This window comes from Lepidochelys kempii, chromosome 3, assembly GCF_965140285.1.
Source record: "Lepidochelys kempii isolate rLepKem1 chromosome 3, rLepKem1.hap1, whole genome shotgun sequence".
In the NCBI taxonomy this organism is placed as follows: domain Eukaryota; kingdom Metazoa; phylum Chordata; order Testudines; family Cheloniidae; genus Lepidochelys; species Lepidochelys kempii.
In genome coordinates, this window is record NC_136382.1 from 58,740,010 (window position 1) to 58,761,643 (window position 21,634).

The 21,634-nt window shown below is 39.5% G+C and overlaps 1 protein-coding gene across 1 annotated transcript in view; it reads left to right on the forward strand.

Moving 5' to 3' along the window:
• The window catches only part of KCNQ5 (potassium voltage-gated channel subfamily Q member 5), a 531,162-nt gene that overhangs the window by 201,707 nt on the left and 307,821 nt on the right, over positions 1 to 21,634 (forward strand). The window lies entirely within an intron of this gene.

Here is a 21,634-nt window from a genome sequence, read left to right on the forward strand (position 1 = left end):
GCACTGCCCCTCTCTGCAAGCACTGCTCCCTCAGCTCCCATTGACCACAACTCCCCATTCCCGGCCAATGGGAGCTGCAGGGGCGGTGCTTGCAGGCAGGAGCAGGCCGTGGAGGGAGATCCCTGCCCCTCCATCCTGCTGATTGCTTCCAGGACAGGTAAGGAGCCTGTCTTAGAGGCAGCCCTGCTGTGCTGCCGGAGATCGCAATTGACTGGGAGATCCTCACGATCAACTGGTTGGTGACCACTGATCTATGGTATTACTATTGGCACTTGTTTCACTATATTTGCTATAGAGTAAATCACTATTGAATTAAGAAAAAAAACACCTCACATCTCCTTTTTTGAATGATTCCCAGTTTAACAGCAGTAACATTTGAACTAGAGGTCACATCCTAAAGTATAACCATGAATATATCACACTGCAGAATCTGCTCTGAAGCAGATAATATCTGTATCATGTTACCTACTTCACTTGAAACTCATCTTATAAACTTTAGGTTTTATCCTGCAAAATGCTGAACACACTGGCCCAGTTCAGTAAAGCGCTTATCCACGTGCTTAACTTTAACTATGTGTGTAGTCACATTATGTATGAAAATTTGATGGCACAATTAAACTTACATTTATGTGTGCTGCTGGTTTGGGGCCAAAGTACTCAATATGTTGCAGGTCAGAGCCCTAGAGTCGTAAAGTTGCTGCAATTCCCTTGTTACTTAAGGGGACAATTTCATGCACACAGTGTTGTATTCAGAGATGATCTGTTAGTTAAGAGCCCCAGAGACCTGTGTCAAACCATTGCATTTAGTACAATAATCCAAATACTGCAAGTGACCCCTATCAAGGTTCCTCCCCCACTCTGAACTCTAGGGTACAGATGTGGGGACCTGCATGAAAAACCTCCTAAGCTTATCTTTACCAGCTTAGGTCAAAACTTCCCCAAGGTACAAAATATTACACCCTTTGTCCTTGGATTGGCCGCTACCACCACCAAACAAATACTGGTTACTGGGCAAGAGCTGTTTGGAAACGTCTTTCCCCCCAAAATACTTCCCAAAACCTTGCACCCCACTTCCTGGACAAGGTTTGGTAAAAAGCCTCACCAATTTGCCTAGGTGACTACAGACCCAGACCCTTGGATCTTAAGAACAATGAACAATCCTCCCAACACTTGCACCCCCCCTTTCCTGGGAAATGTTGGATAAAAAGCCTCACCAATTTGCATAGGTGACCACAGACCCAAACCCTTGGATCTGAGAACAATGAAAAAGCATTCAGTTTTCTTACAAGAAGACTTTTAATAGAAATAGAAGTAAATAGAAGTAAAGAAATCACCTCTGTAAAATCAGGATGCCTTACAGGGTAATTAGATTCAAAACATAGAGAACCCCTCTAGGCAAAACTTAAGTTACAAAAAAGATACACAGACAGAAATATTTATTCTATTCAGCACAATTCTTTTCTCAGCCATTTAAAGAAATCATAATCTAACACATACCTAGCTAGATTACTTACTAAAAGTTCTAAGACTCCATTCCTTGTCTATCCCCGGCCGAAACAGCATAAAGACAGACACACACAGACCCTTTATTTCTCTCCCTCCTCCCAGCTTTTGAAAGTATCTTGTCTCCTCATTGGTCATTTTGGTCAAGTGCCAGCGAGGTTACCTTTAGCTTCTTAACCCCTTATAGGTGAGAGGAGTTTTACTCTGGCCAGGAGGGATTTTAAAGGGGTTTACCCTTCCCTTTATATTTATGACAACCCCACTTTAGCAACATCTTGTATTTCTTTGTGAAAGGAAGAAGAAATGGGATTGTTTATAGAATTTTTTTAAGGCAATTGTATACCTCCTCCTTCAAGGGAAGGGAAGGACAAAGATCTCATTACTTGATATATGCAATTATTTGAGCACCTTGAGCATGAGAGGTGAAGTGTGCATTTCTTATTGGAAGTCATAATATTGTTACAGAGGGGAAAAAACTGGAAAAATGATTTGTTTCTCCCTCTCTTCCTCTGTTAATAATAATTTTATTATTTAGCATTTTTTCTTTAGTGTCCTTTTCTGCTGGAGAAGCTTAGGAAATGTGAAGTATTTGTTAAAAGGCTAATGAACAAGTACTGTCTAATTATTGACATAGAAAACAGAACTGTCATTGGGAAACTGGTTTTAGCTTATATAGATTCATATGCAGTAGCTGCACACTCCCAGATAGGGGATAAAATGAGGCATATGATGCATGCCCTATATTTCTCAGGAGCAAGGGCCATCCATTTGAGATCAAGTATCTTATAGCTTAATTCTGAGAACAAAGTACAATCTCTGCCTGTAATACAGCAGGTAGTTATAGAAATTAAAAACAGAAAAGACCTTTTAAATAGAGCTGGTAGAGAATTTTTGAATGAAACAGGTTTTCATTGGAAAATACCAATTCATCAAAACCAAACTGTTGTGGAGAAACGTTTAGATTTCAGCAAACCCCCATTAGAAACCAGCCAGCTTTCCTTGCTGGCTGTTGGGGACTACCCTGAGAGTTGTAGACCCTGGGGATTCCAGAGCTTCCAGGCTTCCTGCTGTGGAGATGGGAGCCTGGAAATCCTGGGGCTGTTGTGGCTTCCAGGCTCTTTGCTGTGGAGGCAGGAATCTTGAAGGGTGCTCCTGGCTCCTCATCAGTCAATTAGGGCTGATGGGAAATTGGAAGCCTCGGAGCTTGGGCTCCCAGGCTCAATTTCATTGCAGTTTTCTTAATGAAACGTTTTGATTATTCCAAAACAAATGTTTAGATTTTCTCTTCTATGGGCATTTTTATACTCTTCCTTCTTAAAAGGGATGATTTATTTTTCCCCCAGAATTTCCTGTGAATCAGAAATTTCTACATTCAACCAGCTCTACTTCTGAGTCTCCACACTCACCTACCTGCTTGCTTGGGGTGCATTCCCCACTGCTTTCTCAGGTCTTGTTTTAAATCTTACAGGCAATGGACCCCTCCCCCCCGCCCACCACTTCTCTTGGGATGCTATTCCACCGTTCGGTAGATTTCACTGTTCTCCTGATAGTCATCTTAAATGTATTTATTTACCCGTTCTTGCTTTCATCTTATTACTATTACCCTTTGCACCTCCCTAAACAATTGTTCTCCCTTTTTAATGTTCACGCATCAAATACTTGCTGCTGTTAATATATCATCTCTTAGTTGTTTAGCCAGACTAAACAGATTTAGCTCATTTTATCCTTCCTTGTAAGCATTCTCCCCAGACACTTGATCATATTTGTTGTTTTTCCTCTGAATGCCCTGCAATTTGTGCACTGCTTTATTGTATTATTGTGCTTAGAGATGAACACAGTATTCCAGCATCCAACAATTTATCTCACCAGCTTTGTATACAGAGGCATCATCACCTCACTGGTCTTTGCACTGGTCTGCAATTTAGCCTCAGACTGATGAGATTTTGTTTTATTTTATGCCATATAACACTTCACTTTGCTGTCCACTGTTACCCCAAATCTCTATTTTTGACATTGCTACTTTCAAAGTACTGGTTCTGTCTTCTTGTAAAATATGTGTTGTAATTTTCCATCTTAACTTGCCTTTCTCAATGTCAATCACCATTTTGTTGCTTTCTGCTGATGTCTCCAATGTCTCTTGCTCGCTTTATGTTATTTCTCTGTCCTTGCTGCTCTTCACAACACCCCCAATTTAGTATAATCTGTGAAATTCATAATGTGCTCTTTATTTCTTCTTCCCAATCATTTATGATAGAGATGCCACAAGTTCACAACTTTTGTATGTCTGTTATCTGCTGGCGTATTGCTAGTCAGATATTACACACTAGTAACAAACCCAATATTAATGGAGGTACAACTTGATCAGGCTACTAATGTTTTGATCTTGTTTTGATGACATGAATATTAATTATTCTGATGGATGACAGCTGCATACAGTTGTATGCTCACAGTCTTTTAGTCTTTTCTTTCTATGGCAGGTTCTTCATTTGGTCTTGTGCCAGGGATTTTGAATATTTCAGTTCCTCCGCGACCAAAAAGCTGCAAAGTTATTAGTTTGCTGAGCTATCCATCCTTGGCCTAGGAAAATAAAGAACGAATATGTATTCACCAGCTTTACTTATCATAGAGAAACCAGTGTTAATCATAGAATACTAACTCCAATGGTCCACTTATACCAAACTCTGACTCAGTCATGCAGCGGTACATTTCAGTACAGAAAACAAATGTATAATGGAGAAAAAGAGAGGAGAGTGGAAGCCAATGGGAGAGAAGGGAAAGGAGAGGAAGTTAAATGTTGTTACAACATTGAAAATGGGATTTCTTTGAATATTTCCTATAAGCTAGGCACCAGAGTTTCTTCTTTTCCTTCTGAATTCATGTGGTGCAGTAGAAATCATTAAAAAAACATTCACCAGCTATTACCACCTGACATAGAAAGCTCTTATTTTAAATGCAAGTATAAACCTGGTAATTTCAATGACACCCTGTGTAGTAACCATTGGCACATGCTGAGTTGTTAATGGTAAGTATCCTATCTCCACCAGTCAGCTGATCAGACATTTTCATGTTCTTCTGTCCCTCCCTGCAACACTCTCTTGCTCTAATGCATTGAATATTTCCTTAGCAATCTTAGCTCTGGAAATCTTATATGTTTTAGGACAGAGCTATATACAGAACCCCAAGGGCTTTCAGAATATTGGTGACTCTTGTAGAAATCAAATTTTCAAGATAGAAAAAAAAATCCTGTTCTTTCTTTTCTTCCTCCTTTCCCACAGCATGTTGTCTCTTGTTGTTGTTGTTTTTTTTTTTAATTGTGATAGTAAATGAACACAATGGTCATGACCTTTTTCTTTCAGCTCATTGCAAACACAGTCCCCAGCAGCATAGTCCAAGCTAATTTTTGTGACTAAATCCTGCTGAACCCTCAACACTGCTAAAATCATCACTCTCACTGTTTTTTTCTTGAAGCTCTCCCAGCTAAGTAACGCTTCTGAGATACAGAGATTGCAGCTCACTGTAGCAGCACTCCAGAATTTTAGCAGCTGGATTCTTTATTGATGAGCAAATTAAGCATTCCCTCTCATAAAGGTGTGAATCTGTTACCTGGAGAGAGAAAATTTTGTTGCCTTACCTGGAAAAGTCAGGGAAGAGGAATGGTTAGCTGAAGTGCACATTTTCTATTGGTTTCCAGCTGCCTGACTGATCAGAATAACTGAAAGGAAAAGAAAATAGCTACTGGGATTTAGTTAAGTTCTGGTAGCCATGAATCTGGTAGCCAAGTGTTGCCACTATGCATATGGGGTCAACTCCCACTCCCTTCCTCCACTATGTTGTGCCCAAGAAACAGCAGAACTGTGCTGCAGTTTGAGTTAGGATTTGGGGAGCCTGTGCACTGTAGAAAGAAAAGGAGGACTTGTGGCACCTTAGAGACTAACCAATTTATTTGAGCATGAGCTTTCGTGAGCTACAGCTCACTTCATCAGATGAAGTGAGCTGTAGCTCACGAAAGCTCATGCTCAAATAAATTGGTTAGTCTCTAAGGTGCCACAAGTACTCCTTTTCTTTTTGCGAATACAGACTAACACGGCTGTTCCTCTGAAACCTGTGCACTGTAGGTCTCCCTGTGTGGTTCTCAGGTAAGCAGGGGTTGGCTGGGGGAAGAGCTGGGCAGGACCAGTGTACCTGTTACCCCACCAGCAGCCTTTGACTCCTGTAAATGGAGCAGAGGGGAGAAGCAGCAGGGGATAGTTATAGCCTTAGGACTGCAACTGTGTCTGTGGAATGTAGCCTTCCTTCCCTCCCACCTAAACCCCTTGGGCCAAGCTTGGTTACTGAGGCAGGAAGGTCCAGGGAGAAGATGTTAATTTGGTGAATCTAGGTAATATTTTAGACAAAGTATATTTAAATTACTGTAACATAAACCTGAGATAGTTTATTGGCTCCTTCATGTACTGCTGGTAACTATCGCTGCATGAGTATCTATATAGCACATGGACAAATAAAATCCCCAGGCATCAGTGGGTATCAAATACAGTTTCATTTAGCATATTGATCTTTGCCTGCCTGTTAGATGAAATTGAAAATTTCTAAATGGAATGGAAGCTTAATGGGAGTTGAGACATAAATATATAATCTGTCAGTATTCCTCATGAGAGCAAGAGTTTAATTTAACTTGGAAGGGATCTATATTTAAATAGATTTCACTGTGTTAGGATTCAAATTCCTTTTAATAGGCAATTACAATTAATGGGGAGAATGGAGATGGAAAAAATCAGTTAACTTAAAGGGAAACCTTTAAGCAAAATATGACCCAAAGTTCAGGTTTTTTATACAAAGCTTTACAAACCTAAGAATGCTTCCATGTTTTAAAAAAATAATTCCAGTGAAAACTATATTCAAATATATCCCTACAGTGTTTTTGCAAATTTAACATGGTAGCATTGTACTTGTGCATGAACACTGATTACAAACTGATTAAAAATTACTATTTTCATTGACCAAAAGAGAGAAATTAAAAGAGAACTCAAACAGCATAAATAGTGAAAAGTAACTAAGACTCATAAAATTCTTTTAGTTTTAATAATCAAAGGTGTCGGTAACACAGGTAAGTAAATGTTTTGTTTTTTAAATATATTTTACCTAATGGTATTCATTTAGCACAGGATTTATTAAAAAAATATTTTTTCACTCTAGATTTACTTTGTAAAGCTCTTTTTTTTGAAATCCCTCAACACAGTTTGCAGGTGAAAGTTGAAGCATTATTTTCTATACTGATTCTTTAGAAAGTAACTGGTTAGCCTAGTTCTACACCATTATATTTCTTCAATAGAATAATCTGAAACCATATTTTATACAAACATTTGCACATTTTATGCTTTGGTACAGCGTCTGTAAAATAGTTTTAGCTCTTGACTCGTAAAGTCTAAGACAAAAATAAAGAAGCTCATATCCGTAGGGCCATTAATACTTAACTGAATTTCTTTGTCTCATTTGCACAGCTGTGAAAAAGGGTGGGGGTGTGATTTGGTTGGTATTTTATCAAAGTGGTAGCGTTGTATTGTACGCTGTGACCAAAAGGGCTAATATGATCCTTGGCTGTATAAAATGGGGACTATCAAGTAGGAGTAGAGAGGTTACATTACCTCTATCAAGCATTCTTACAACTACAATACCCACCTGCTGAAGTGAAGAAACAGATTGACAGAGCCAGAAGAATACCCAGAAGTCACCTACTACAGGACAGGCCTAACAAAGAAAATAACAGAACGCCACTAGCCGTCACCTTCAGCCCCCAACCAAAACCTCTCCAATGCATTATCAAGGATCTACAACCTATCCTGAAGGATGACCCATCCCTCTCACAAATCTTGGGAGACAGGCCAGTCCTTGCCTACAGACAGCCCCCCAACTGGAAGCAAATACTCACCAGCAACTACATACCACACAACAGAACCACTAACCCAGGAACCTATCCTTGCAACAAAGCCCGTTGCCAACTGTGTCCACATATCTATTCAGGGGACACCATCATAGGGCCTAATCACATCAGCCACACTATCAGAGACTCATTCACCTGCACGTCTACCAATGTGATATATGCCATCATGTGCCAGCAATGCCCCTCTGCCATGTACATTGGTCAAACTGGACAGTCTCTGCGTAAAAAAAATAAATGGACACAAATCAGATGTCAAGAATTATAACATTCATAAACCAGTCGGAGAACACTTCAATCTCTCTGGTCACGCAATTACAGACATGAAACTTGCGATATTACAATAGAAAAACTTCAAAACCAGACTCCAGCGAGAAACTGTTGAATTGGAATTCATTTGCAAATTGGATACAATTAACTTAGGCTTGAGTAGAGACTGGGAGTGGCTAAGCCATTATGCAAGGTAACCTATTTCCCCTTGTTTTTTCCTACCCCCATCCCCGTTCCTCAAACGTCCTTGTTAAACCCTGGATTTATGCTGGAAATGGCCCACCTTGATTATCATACACATTGTAAGGAGAAAAGGAGTACTTGTGGCACCTTAGAGACTAACCAGTTTATTTGAGCATAAGCTTTTGTGAGCTACATCCGATGAAGTGAGCTGTAGCTCACGAAAGTTTATGCTCAGATAAATTGGTTAGTCTCTAAGGTGCCACAAGTACTCCTTTTCTTTTTGAGAATACAGACTAACATGGCTGTTACTCTGAAACCTGTCATTGTAAGGAGAGTGATCACTTTCGATAAGCTATTACCAGTAGGAGAGTGGGGTGGGGGGAGAGAGAACCTGGATTTGTGCTGGAAATGGCCCACCTTGATTATCATACACATTGTAAGGAGAGTGATCACTTTAGATAAGCTATTACCAGCAGGAGAGTGGGGTGGGGGGAGAGAAAACCTTTTGAAATGATAAACACACATTTTTTTCATGGTCTTTGTGTATAAAAATCTCCTCACTGCATTTTTCACTTTTATGCATTCGATGAAGTGAGCTATAGCTCACGAAAGCTTATGCTCAATTAAATTGGTTAGTCTCTAAGGTGCCACAAGTACTCCTTTTCTTTTTGCGAATACAGACTAAGATGGCTGCTACTCTGAAACCTACATTACCTCTGTATTTGGCAGTGGTGTGATGGCTGCTGGAATACTTTGTCCATTTCTGGTGCACACAGTTCAAGAAGGATATTTGTAAATTGGAGAGAGTTCAGAGAAGAGCCATGAGATTGATTAAAGAATTAGAAAACATGCCGTATTGTGGCAGACTCAAGGATCTCAGTCTATGTAGTTGTCAAAGAGAAGGTGTGATGGTCATGGAACTGCTATGTAATAATCTGTGACTGCTGAGATGTAATTATGTGACCTCATCAGTGAGTTAAAGTTACTGTGTAACTGTGGTGGGTTATTAGAATTTCATGTATGATTGTGTATAGATCTAACTTATATATTATATTGGGGGTAGTGCAATGTTTTATTATATGCCTATAATCCTTTAATTCAGTGGGGTCTGTGCATAAAGGCAAAACAATGGCTTCCCAGGTAATGGCATGCAGGCACACACTTGAAAGAAAATGGCACACACTTTAGCTTCAGGGATCCTGTATTCTGTCTCCAACAGCTGCAAGCCTGGAGATCAAAAGAATACTAAACTGTCAGAGGAAGAAGGTGGAAAGGTGTCAATTGTCAGAAGCTGAAGAGAGAGAGAGAGAGTCTGATGGAGAAGAGAGATGCTGCAGAGGAGTCTGGAGGAGCTTGGCCTTCCCCGTTCCAGGGAATGTTAAGCTTTAGGGAAAAGCAGGCATGTGTATAGACTGATTTATTGTTTTCAAGATATGTGTTCTCTGAAATGCTGTTCTAATAAATAATACTCTGCTTTAAAAGGCTCTCTAGTTACTGGTTACCATTGTTGTTGCTCAGACAGGGAACAGATCTGCAGGATCTAAGTCCAAGTCAGACCTGCTATGGTAATCACAGTTCATCACAGGGGACTGAAGCCAGGTTCCGGTCTAACGGGGAGATTGTGTGATTCCAGCCCAAGAGAGGTGACCAGCCAAAGGCCTGGGATGAAACTCAAAGAGATAAGGAGGGGACAGAGATGCAGTGAGCCCGGTAACCATGACAGAGAGTGAAGCTAGAAGGGCTGGAAATTGAAGCTAGACAAATTCAGCCTACAAATAAGGTGCAAATTCTAAAAAGTCAGTGTAATTGACCACTGGAACAATTTACCAACAGATTTGGTGGAATTTCCATCACTGGAAATCTTTAAATCAAGATTGGATGTTTTTCAAAAGATATGCTCTGGTTCAAACAGGAGTTAATTCTGTGGAATCCTATGGCCTGCATTATACAGGAAGTCAGGCTGCATTATCACAATGGTCCCTGCTGGCCTTATAATCTATGAAAATTTTGCAGAAACATATTAGATCAGAAGTTCCTGAAGTGGGATGATGTGTGGATTGTTGGTGGTCCAGGTAGCACTTGCTGGTCTATGGAAAGCTCACTGGCCACATTCTGCTGGTTCTCCTCCTTGCTTGTATCTAAGAGGAAGAGGAAAAATAGATAGTAAACAATGTAAAAACTTACTATAATTGACCCAAGAAAGTTGTGTGATTATGAATAGAGTGATTCGTACTAACACATATGAAGGATTCATTCTGTGAAACAATTTGTGAATTTCTGTAGATGTGTATATGTGTGTATTTGTCAGGGCTTAAAGTGTAGTTTGCCCTTTCAAGATAGGGGGTTAATTTATTATACAGTACAATAAGTATCTCTTCTCAGGAGAGTCTTTTAATTCCTGCTGCTCTTCATTTACATCAGAAACAACAAGTAATTAGTAATACACTTTTCACTATTGATGTTCTGGGCAATGAGGCAACTCAGAGAGCAGTGACCTTTAGGAGAAGAAGAAAATAGGAATGTTGAAAAGAGCTAACCAACTGCACTGAGAGCTGTAGATTATAGAATGTAGAGGTAAATATATCAAGTCAAATCATCAGCTGTGCTCCCCTCGCCATGCAGGACTGTTCCCAAGAATATATTTATTGTTGTTCAATCTATTTTTAAATGTCCAGGTGTTGGAACTTCCCCTTCCTCCCTTAAGAAAGGACTTGCAGAGGTAGCAAGGGTAACCAGGAAAAAGGCAACGCCTACTGACAGTTAACACACTGGCATCTGAGTGAGAAATAATATAATTACAGTATCTCAGGTAAATGTCTTTATAAAGGTGACCCTATACTTCTGTATGTTTCATATGCATGAACAGAGCATCCTTTGGAGAGCCTAAGTTTAACTAATGTAGGAGTTGCAAATTAGTTATTACAATTCACTAAATGAAAAATATCTGTCTGTGAGCACTTGAATGAATTGTATTCTGTATGTAGTCAGCTTCTTTTGAAATGTACTTTAGAAAGCTAAATAATCTGTAAACTTTAAGTCTGCAATGCTGTTTATGCATTTATTGCACCACAATTTAGCATTTGACTTCAATGGGACTGTGATGGGGCATACAAACCCCACCCCAGGAAGGAAGAGGCTAAGCACCTGCTCTGAGCCAGGCAGCCCTGTCCTGCCATACCTGCAAAGCACGCCTGGCTTGGAGGAGGAGTCTAAAAGGAGAGCAGGCCAGCTCAGTTGAGGCAGATAGTAGAAGAGTGCAGATCTGTCCTCTTGGGAAGCAGTACTACAGGAGCTTTGTCTGCCTGAGACCTATCAATAGTGACCCTACCAAGCCTGCAAAGGAGGGACTGGGGATTGTCCCCGAAGATTGCTTTTGTGTTCAATTCTTTAACATAGCCTGTGGGAAAAGTAGGCTCTTGTAGGAAATGATCCAGGGAGGCAGGTGCATAGCACTCCAAGGTGCTCCCTTGGGCCCTGGATAGGGGCCTGGTGGAGAGCGTGGGCCCAGGCTTCCCTACCAACCTTTAAAGAGGAGACAATGATAGAAGCCTATCCGTCAGCAGGGAACCTAGTTGGGGCAGACTCTGAAAGTCTAGACCCTGAGTTGAGGACTAAGCCCCAAAGCCCTGGCAGACATCAAAAGACTTCCACATTATTGGACTTCTTCTGCATACCCCAAAAGGAGTGGACTGGAACACATGACCTGGCTGGAAGACCGAGTAACAGAAGGGCCACATCACCACAGGATCAGGGCAGCTATCTACAGGGGCACCCAGAAAAGCTTGGGCTCCCGGGCTCAATTTCATTGCAAAATGTTATGAATGAAACATTATGATTATTTCAGAACAAATTTTTGGATTTTCTCTTCCATAGGCAATTTAGAAATGTATACTCTTCCTTCTTAAAAGGAATGATTTTTTCCCCCCAGAATTTCCTGTGGAACATTACTTCCAATGTTTGACCATCTCTACTTCTGAGACTCCTCACTCACACACCTGTTTGCCCAAGCCCATTTTCCACTGTTTTCTCAAATCTTGTTTTAATTCTTACAATCAATACCCTCCTGCCACCACCACCACTTCTCTCGGGATGCTGTTCCACAGTTTGGTAGATTTTCCTGTTTTCCTGTTAGTCATCCTAATTTTATTTATTTACCTGTTCTTGATTTCACCTTATTACTGTTACCCTTTGCACCTCCCTAACCAATTGTTCTCCCTTTTTAATGGGCACATGTCAAATACTTGTCGTTGTTAATATATCCTCTCTTAGTTGTTTACCCAGACTACACAGATTTAGCTCATTTTATCCTTCCTTGTATGAAACTGTGGGCTGAGCAGTGTGTGTTTTGTGGTGGTGATATTTAGTCAGTTAAGTACAGAGAATTGATGTGCTTGCTCGGGTGGGTCCTCTTTGGGCTTTGAGTAGAACGTGATTGATATGCTGAGCTTCCCACACACTAAGATGAGAATAAATGTCTTCACAGTCAAAGAAATAACAATTGTTACTTAAGAATGAGTGTGAGGAATTATTAAAGTTTAACGAACAGTTCTTCTCCTGAATAACCCTTGCTCATACAAATTGCACCTATAAAGTGAAACTCTGGCTTGGCGGTATTTTACAATATGGCCTTGTGGCACTATCAGTACAACTTTAAGTATATTACGAATAAATGTTTTGTTCTTTCTGCTCCTTTATTTATTTCTGGCAAACTGTTATTGCTGGGTGACTTCATCTTCTCACCATGTTTTCCACCAAGGTACCATTATTCATTCTGCTCTTCCTCTGGAATAGAGACACCAATCTGATTTTGAATGACTCTCTGGACTGCAGTGCCAATGTGATATGCCAGTTCAGCAGTTCAAGGGCACACAAATATGTAAAATGGAAAAAAAATGTTTTCTTTTAAGAATTAAACACGTGAGGTCAACCACTAAGCATTATAGGCTGAAAGCACAATCAAAGAAACAGCTTTCTGTAAATGCTACATGGTGATTTGTTTGAAAATCAAGTTGAATTTGCAGTCAGTATTCCTGTGTTCTATTTTAAAATATTAAGATGTTTCACATGTTTTGGCATAAAAAGTAAGCTGTGCTTTTCATTGGATTAATCTTAATTTTTCCAAAAAGTTGGTAGTGGGATGTAGACAGTTTTAAGTATGTTGTTCTATGTATCTGTCCTCTGTTTAGGACAGGGCTATTGTTTCAAAGGCTGTCTGTGGGCAGCAACTTGGGAATCAGTGGCTGGTTCACTTAAACTAGCTTTTAGGAAAAAAGCTTTCATAATTCCTTTGTAATTATCTCTACTTGCTGATTATGAATCATAACATTAAGTTGCTGGCTTTTCTGACTAGTGGGGGGTGTACTGTGCAACAGAACATGACCTTTCTGTTTAGCAATTAGTGGCTTCTTAGGAAGCAGCTGACTCAATATAGGCAGCTTTCCGGAACAATAAATTAAAAGTAGAAAAAAGTTTCTTACATTAAATTTTTAAATGTTTCATTTTTAAAGGACATTGCCAAGTCACTTCTTTTAGTTTTTTTAAAATATGTTTGTTCTCGGCATTTTACTACTTTATTTGAGGCTTGAAAATAAAACCAAAAATATTCTACAGGCTTTGTCCTTATCCCTTTTTTTTTAATTTACTAAATAACAAGAGCAGGTCATTTAATAGGTAATGTCATTCTTCTGCAACAATACCAAAGTTAAAGACAACTTCAGGACTGCTTACAATCAAGTTAACTTCAATCAAGTTGTCTTTGAATGTCAGTAACTCTCTGCTGAGAAATGTGTACATTCATTTTACAAAATAATGTTCATAAATATAAAAGTGCTACTAGGATGTCAGTGAATTGTTTAACTGCAGTTTGTGAATGAATGTAAATTGACACGAAGCAGACGATTTTCTGATGCAGTTGTGGCCAGCTTTGTTACAGAAATGAGCAAAAATAACCTATATGACAGTGGCTTAATGAAACTGATACGTTGGTCACATGTATACGTATTACATACAGCATTAGGGAAATGTTTAGTTGGGGTCATTTTTTCCTCTAAGACTAGATATTTATTAGCTCTCTTATTATAATTAGCCTTTTTAAAGCCATAGAGAAAACCAGATAATTATCATATTCTAAATTTAGGCACCAGTCACTGTTAATGGATTATTAAGTAGTGAAAATTAGTGCATTTGTATCAGCCTTTTCACTTCAAAGGTTACAAGTGAATGTGTTATGAAAAATCCTGCAGAGAAAAATATCTGAAAAGCTGAATCATTTTGAATTAAGCCTGTGTTTAAAAACTCGTCAATGGAAAATGTGACTAAATCCATTTTAAAGTGTGTGGGACAGCACTGATGTGAACGGAGTTGGACCTGTGTGTGGGCGTATGTGGTATTTCCTTCTAGTCTATCTGTAATCTTTAAAGGAGCAGCTGATTGTCCATGTTAGCACAAGCCTAAATTATTCTTGTTTTAAAAGGAAAAGAATAAACTGAAATACCTTTGTATATTTTAAAATATTAATAAAATTCCTATGGTAGAGGATTTTACCAATTAGAAGACTGGTGAGGGAGAGAGCTGCTGTCTGTGACATTGTCCCAACCAGACCTTCAAAGACAAATCAGTACTATGAGATTTGCATCTCATAAACTGTTATGATTCATAACCTCTGAGAAGGAGGTGGTTCCTGGTATCTCATTACAGCCCTGTAATAGAATGTCTCCATGGCCTGGCCAGCCTGGCCTCCCTAGGACCTCTGCTCAGATGGCCCTGGCATTTGATGGTTGTCGAAAGAGTCACATGGATCCCAGGACATCCATTGGCTTTGAGAACTGAACTGTCTTCACATCCCCAAAACTCCTGATGAAATGGTTAAAAGGAAATTTCATGGGTAGGGCACTATAGAGTTTCTTGTCCCCTTTGCGGTTTTCGCCTCTCTATGTAGCAGCCTGCCCCTAAATTAAGGTCCCACTTATATTTTAGCAGGAAGAGTTATGAGAGTTAACATAATAAGATCATTTCATAGTATGGATTAATAGTATATGTGTCTTAAATGCTGCATGTGGTTTTTGTTGGGTTGGGGTTTTTGTTGATCCGTGTGAGATTATATTTCTGTGTTTATGTGAAGAAGTACGGAGAGGGAGGAGCTGTTACATTTAAGCACATAACAATTAACAGAAACAGTACAAGAGTGAAACAATGAAAAAATAATTTATGGTTCATCTATAAAACAGAACCTGAGCTGCTACCTACTCTGAGGACATTCTAGATCTCATGGCACTTTATGGCTTTGTCTCAGTGTTCTTGGACAAGTTTTCCAAAACTACCCACTGTTGCACAGAGTTCTACGTGCCAGCTGACTTCTCCAGAGGGGATTGCATTTTTCAGAGTTGAAGAGCTTTGGGAGGAAAGGAAAGCCTGTCTGTCTGTGTCCATGACACTGTTATGCTGAAAGGTACTGGTGACTGCATGAATCACAACCTTTTTAAGATGGGTGTGAATGCACCCTTCAATTAACATAACTGTCAGGGTGAGTTAATCAGAAGCTCCTCCACCCCACTAATCTAAAGTCTAAAGGGGTTTGTGAACCTAACCAGGAGTTTGGACTGAGTAGGCAGGGTTTTTTTTCCTGTGTGTGTGTGTTATACACACACATAAACACATATTATACTCTACATTTTAAAAATCCTTTATGTTTAATCTTGGCAGAATTTGATTATTTTTTATAGTTTTGATGGATAATGGTGGTTATTTTTAAGCATTTATTTCTATTGTTGTATATTTGAATTTTCGGACTTGAGGAAAATTATGGGGGGGTGTAAGAATAATTATTTAATTACAGTAGATGTTGAGATTCGCAAAGTTAAAGCTTTGTAATCATTAAAATACAGATTGGCAGTGTCGCATGTCCAAGTACACAAGGTAAATAGCCTTTAATCAACCTCTAATAAATTCTCACACATCATTCTTCTTACTTTGCCTATATGTAAATGTAGGTTATTTTCGATGGAAATAGTTTTTTGTTGGTTTGTGTGTGTGCAGTGAAATCGATGTTTATCATCGATTACTGATAAAAATCGAATCCTTCCAAGACGATTTATATTCCAGCCAACAATTGCAAACACAAATTATTTTATGGGATTAAAAAAAAAAATTACTAAGCACCAGATGTGCCAACCCCATGCTGTACTTTATGTGTGAAGCAAATTACGAGTTAGGAGATAAGATGGAATTTTGAACATAACCATATTTGGCATAACATAACCATACTTGGCAGCTCAAAGCTCATTGCTGAAAAACCCTCCTAAATAACACTGCACAATGACAAAACCAACCATTTCTCATTGCATTTTCTCTTTGGATAAAATACTATTGCCTGGCAATACTCAGTATTTAGGCTTCCCTTTGTCTACAGCCCTCCTATAGTGCAGTGCAGAATGAACAAGCATATACCACAGACTCCTCTTCAGTCCAGAATGTGGGAAGCTGATGCACAGCAGTGATGGCAGAATGTGCAGGAGGAACTGTAGTGGTGAGTGGATGGGCTGTATAACATGATGCATAGTGCTTTCTCATTCCTATAATTCACATGCCCAACAGTTATGATAGTAGCTCCTCCTGTTTACTAGAATTCTAGTCTTGTCTTTTTCTATAGAGGTTCTTATACCGTGCTCATCACCATAGTATCTGAGCATTTACAGTTCAGCTTTTTTTCAGTACTGCTATGCAATATGGAGGGTTAATGGCTGCTGTGTAGTAACCAGTTGTAACAAAGCCAAGAACACTGATAAATAGAGATAAATATGTTTACTGTGCGTCACAGAGTTCATCGTTCCTTCTGCTCCTTTCTCCGTCATTCCCCTTTAGAACTCTCTGGGCTTTAGAACTCTCTGGGCTTTTGTATTTCTGTCCACTTGCTACCCAATTAATACTCAGTTCAGTTGCATGTGTCTGACTTTAAAGCCACTGCAGCTAACTGCATTGGCAACCACTGCTTCATATATAATTTGTCCCCCTGCCACTTTAGTGTAATGTGTTGCTCACTCAAATAATGTACAAGATAACTCTTGCAGCCATTATGTGCACCTAACTTCTATTGAAGTCAGTAGTAGATTTATTTGTGTGTTTAAAAATTGTGATGTTATCTTTTAAGAACCGCTTCATTATAAACATATACATCCATAGCCTTTTCCCTCCCACCGTTGATTTGCAGAATTTTCCTGCTTCTGGTAGGTTTTATCGTAAGTTATATTTACCACATACTCAGTGTAGGAGTCCTATATCAAAGGAGTGACATATCAAAGAAGATACCTTAATATAATCATAGAGGCTTGAAGATCCAGATAGCTATACCCTTAGGCCTCATGTTTCCATATACCAAGGTCAGATGGTCCTTAGCATTTTAAATAAAAGATTCATAGATTTATAAATTCCAAAGCCAGAATGGACCATTGTGATCATCTAGTGTGACCTCCTGTATTACACATAGACCTCCCCATAAATAATTCCCTTTGAATAGAGCATATCTGTCTTTTAAAAATCAATCTTGATTTAAAAATTGCCAGTGATGGAGAACCCACCACAACCCGTGGTAAATTATTTCAATAGTTAATTACCCTTACTGTTAAAAATGTATGTCTTATTACCAGCCTGACTTTGTCTAGCTTCAGAATGATAGGGCTCTCCTATATGAAGTGGGAGTTTGGAGGCATACCACGCACTCAGCACATCAACTCTCAGTTCCTTTTGAAAATGCATTGTAAATTTGAATAGTAAAACAACATTGTTTTATTGAAATTAACCTGGAAGCCTACAAAACTGACTAAGCTCTGGTATCCTTTTGATACATTTATTTTTCTACCCATCCTATAGAAATCTATAGCAAGGATATAGTTCATTGTTACATGTTGTGGGCTATTTTACATCACTGATTACTGAAGCAAAATCCCCATTATTTTCAATGGAAGATATTACTTTTATAACCCCAAACAATGGTCAAAACACAAACAAAGAAAGCCAAGACTCTTCCATGTGACTGTAAAACAGTAGAGAGACAGAAAAAGAGACGTATTTTTCCTCTTACTGTAAGATAACTCTCCAATTGAGCAGAATGCAGTATTGTGAAAGGATAAGGGATAAAATTTTCAAAAGTAACTAATTGACATTTTCAAACAGGATTTAGGCACTTTGGAGCCTAAGGACCAGATTTTCAAAAGTATTGCATTTCTTAAAGATTCAGATAGGTGCCTAGAGGGATTTTCTAAAATGCCTCAGCAGGTTAGGTATCTAACAATGGGAACTAGGTGCCTAACCTGCTTAGGTGCTTTTATAAATCCCACTAAGCACCTGTCTGAATCTGTAGATGTCAAAACACCTTTGAAAATCTGGCCTCTAGGCACTTTTCAAAGTTTTAGCTCATATCTTTTCCTGAAATTTGTGGTTGCTAGTTTATAAAACACCTTTCAGTCCACAGGATCCCAAAGCACTGTACTAGCTACTATACTGTATGCACATGGATCAATTCACCCACCATCAAAATGCAGTCACCCAAAATGGCAACTGTTTAATATGCTATACCAGGAAGAGTGTCGGACGTAAAAAGAAGAATCTCATCTCCAATTTAAACTACAGTTGAAACATAGGTATGCAGAAACCTATTTTTAAATTTGTCCAGATCATTACGGTAAACACTTCTGTAGTACTCTTACTAACATGGGGTACTTCATGATTGCAAATGGTGAGGACATTTTTAAAAAAAAATCCTCATCTGAAAGGTAAAACCATGAATAACCTTCAACTCTGGATTGAAAGGGTGTGTAATTTACATTTTCCTCAACCTCAAGGGGATGAATCAAGCACATCAACTTCATTGAAATTACTCTGGATTCACTGAACGGGAGAGCAGATTTGGACCAATATAAAAATATTGGTCACCAATCCTGAAGACTGAGCAGATTTTTGACAAGCGTCATACATATTTTTTCCCCAAAGAAAAAATTCCCTCCTCGTGGGAAATAAAAGTGAACGCAATACTTAAAATAATATGGAAATATTAATTTAAAATGTTGATATTTAGGTAACAGCGGTGAAAAAAATTGACAAACTCAACCTATCAGTCCATCTGTAATAATCAATATACAGTAATTAGTATGTAATCTTAAATGCTTTACCTTACCAGTGGATTCAGACTATATATCTTAGTCAGTAACTCTGAGGCTAGACATGAAATGTACAGATGAGTGACAACATATTTATATAATAAAAACCAGCCTGAGAGCACTGAAAATCAACACTGAACTCAAAGAAATGTTATCTGCTCAGCATAATATATTGAAATGAGATTGAAATATAATGATGTGAAAATTTTACATTTAAAAAAGAAGAAAATACTTTTATGAATTGATCACTAATGTTTGAGGAGTAAATGCATCCTATAAAAACTTCTTCCACAGGAATGGAAAAGTTCTCGGTCTCAGCTATGTTAATAAAATTGGGTCAAACCTTTTCCACTATCTGTTCCAGGAGGTTTTGTCCTTGCAATTAGTGGGACTCCTTGTTTCTAGAAGCAGCAGTTTGGCACCCACACTGAAAATAGATTTCGTCACAATATAGCTCTACCATGGGAATCATTGGCTGGTGACTTGTTTAAAATTGGTGGGGGAAGGAAGGGCAGAAATAAGTCAGGTGTCGGTTTATGAATCAAAACTCCTTCAAAAAAGTGGTTTAGTTTATCTTACAATGTTTATGTAATGAAAATCCATATAATCATTACCCCTTCCAAAAAAAAGTAGGCATTTTGGAGTGTAAGGGTGAGATTTTCAAAGGTTGTAACACAGCCTAAAGGTGCAGATAGGCACCTGGTGGGACTCCACATAGGTCTAGCTATGCAGCATCACTTGCAGGACCAGAGTCTTAGTGCTGAGTTCTGTTCTAGAATTCTAGTCTGAACCACCTTGCCTTGGTCCTGGAGACCATTTTCTTCACTTCCCATTATCTTCTGCTAATCTATCTCCTCCATTTTTCCATGTTGCTTCCTGCCTGCCCCCCACCCCGATTGCCACTCATGACAACACACAAAAAAACAAATGAGTTAGAACAGACAAATAAAACAAAAACTGACAAACTATTTGCTCATTTCACCATTTATGTCAATGTGAAGCTGCAGTATTGCATTCCTGTATTTCTGTGCTGTGAGAAGGCATAAATCAGCAGCATTACCAAATCTGTATATGTGGGCAGAGATGGTGTCACCCAGCACATACTGCTGGATTATCCTGGATGCAGAGGAAACCCAGAATAGTTAAATGCAAAGACACAAAAACCAAACCACTCCCCTGAGTTTGTCACACCCTGATGGCCCCCTCCTTCAAGGGGTCCCCTGGGGAAGGCAGATCAGCATTGTTTATTGCTAACACTGTTGCAAGCATTGCAGGATATTTTGGGAAGGGTCAAAGGTGTGAGTGAGTGTGGAATAGAGGATTCCTTTGCAGGGTGTGAGAGGCCGGGGTGGGGGGAAGACAGAAGAGAGCAGAGGACGGGTTAACTCCATGCTCCTGCTAGGCCCAAAGATAAGATGCTGACTCCAGCCAGCTCAAGGACACAGCGCACATCTGACACTCTGCTGCCTGCCAAGAAAGAGCAGGGCCTGGAATCCACCGGCAAGCCATGAGAAAGGAAGATCAACTGAACAGACCTGCAGAGCCAGCCCATAACAAGAGAGGCAAGTGAAGGCCAACACAGAGGAAAACAAAGAGGACAACAGAGTCTAGCCGGTGTGTTTTGGGAAAGTTGAGGAGACCACAGAAAACTGGTTTAGACTGGCACGAAGAGCACCAGGAACAGAGGTCGTGGAATGGAATACCCCCATAGGAGCCCAGGACTTAAAACCCTCCTGAGAGCTGGAGCAATTCGGAGATCACAGCGGACGCCAGATGACCTGGGCCCAGGCCAGAACTCCTGTCCACCCTTCCCCGTCGTCTTCTTACGTTACACCCAGGCTTGGCCAGCCTCAGGTAGAGCGTGTGTGAGTATGAAAGTGGGTAAGGGCTTGGCACACTAGCGCTTTCTTCCTTCCTCTGAGTGACATGGGGAAAACCCATCACTCTTCGCTGTTATTTTATTATTTTATCAATAAAGCTTTAAAACTTAGACACTTGGTGTGTTTCCTCATCTCCCCGCCCCCTCTCCAAATGATCCTGTGGCCTCAGCCTGATCACCTGATGCCTCAGGCAGATTGGTAACAGAAATATGTCTCAAGGTAAGGGTACCAAGATATCTTTTTATGTGCTGTACAATGTACCCTGCAGTTGATTGTTCTATATTTCTCTTTGGGGTTTCCTGTGAGATTTCAATGCAGGGTTTCAAAAATCAGGTTATCCTCCTGTATTAATCCTTTAAAAGCTTTTTCCTTTTGAGCTCCTTTCATCCTCGCTGGTGAATTCCTCCACAACACAGCTATAGAAATAGACAGTAGGTATAATGTCTGTAGAAAATATAGTGGGCTAGATGGGGCTGCTCAGATTTACAACAGTTGAAGATCTAGCTCAATATATTTATCACCATATTAAAATTAATAATCAGAGTAATATTAACCCCAGCTTAAATAATAGCAGTACCATACATACCTGCACTGCAAAATCATGCACACTAGCCACTCCAGCATTTCTGGAAGAGAGAAACCATTTTTGGTAGGTGCAGTGGAGTAGCTCAGAAGACTGAGAGCAGATCATCTGAGAATTCAGATAAATCACC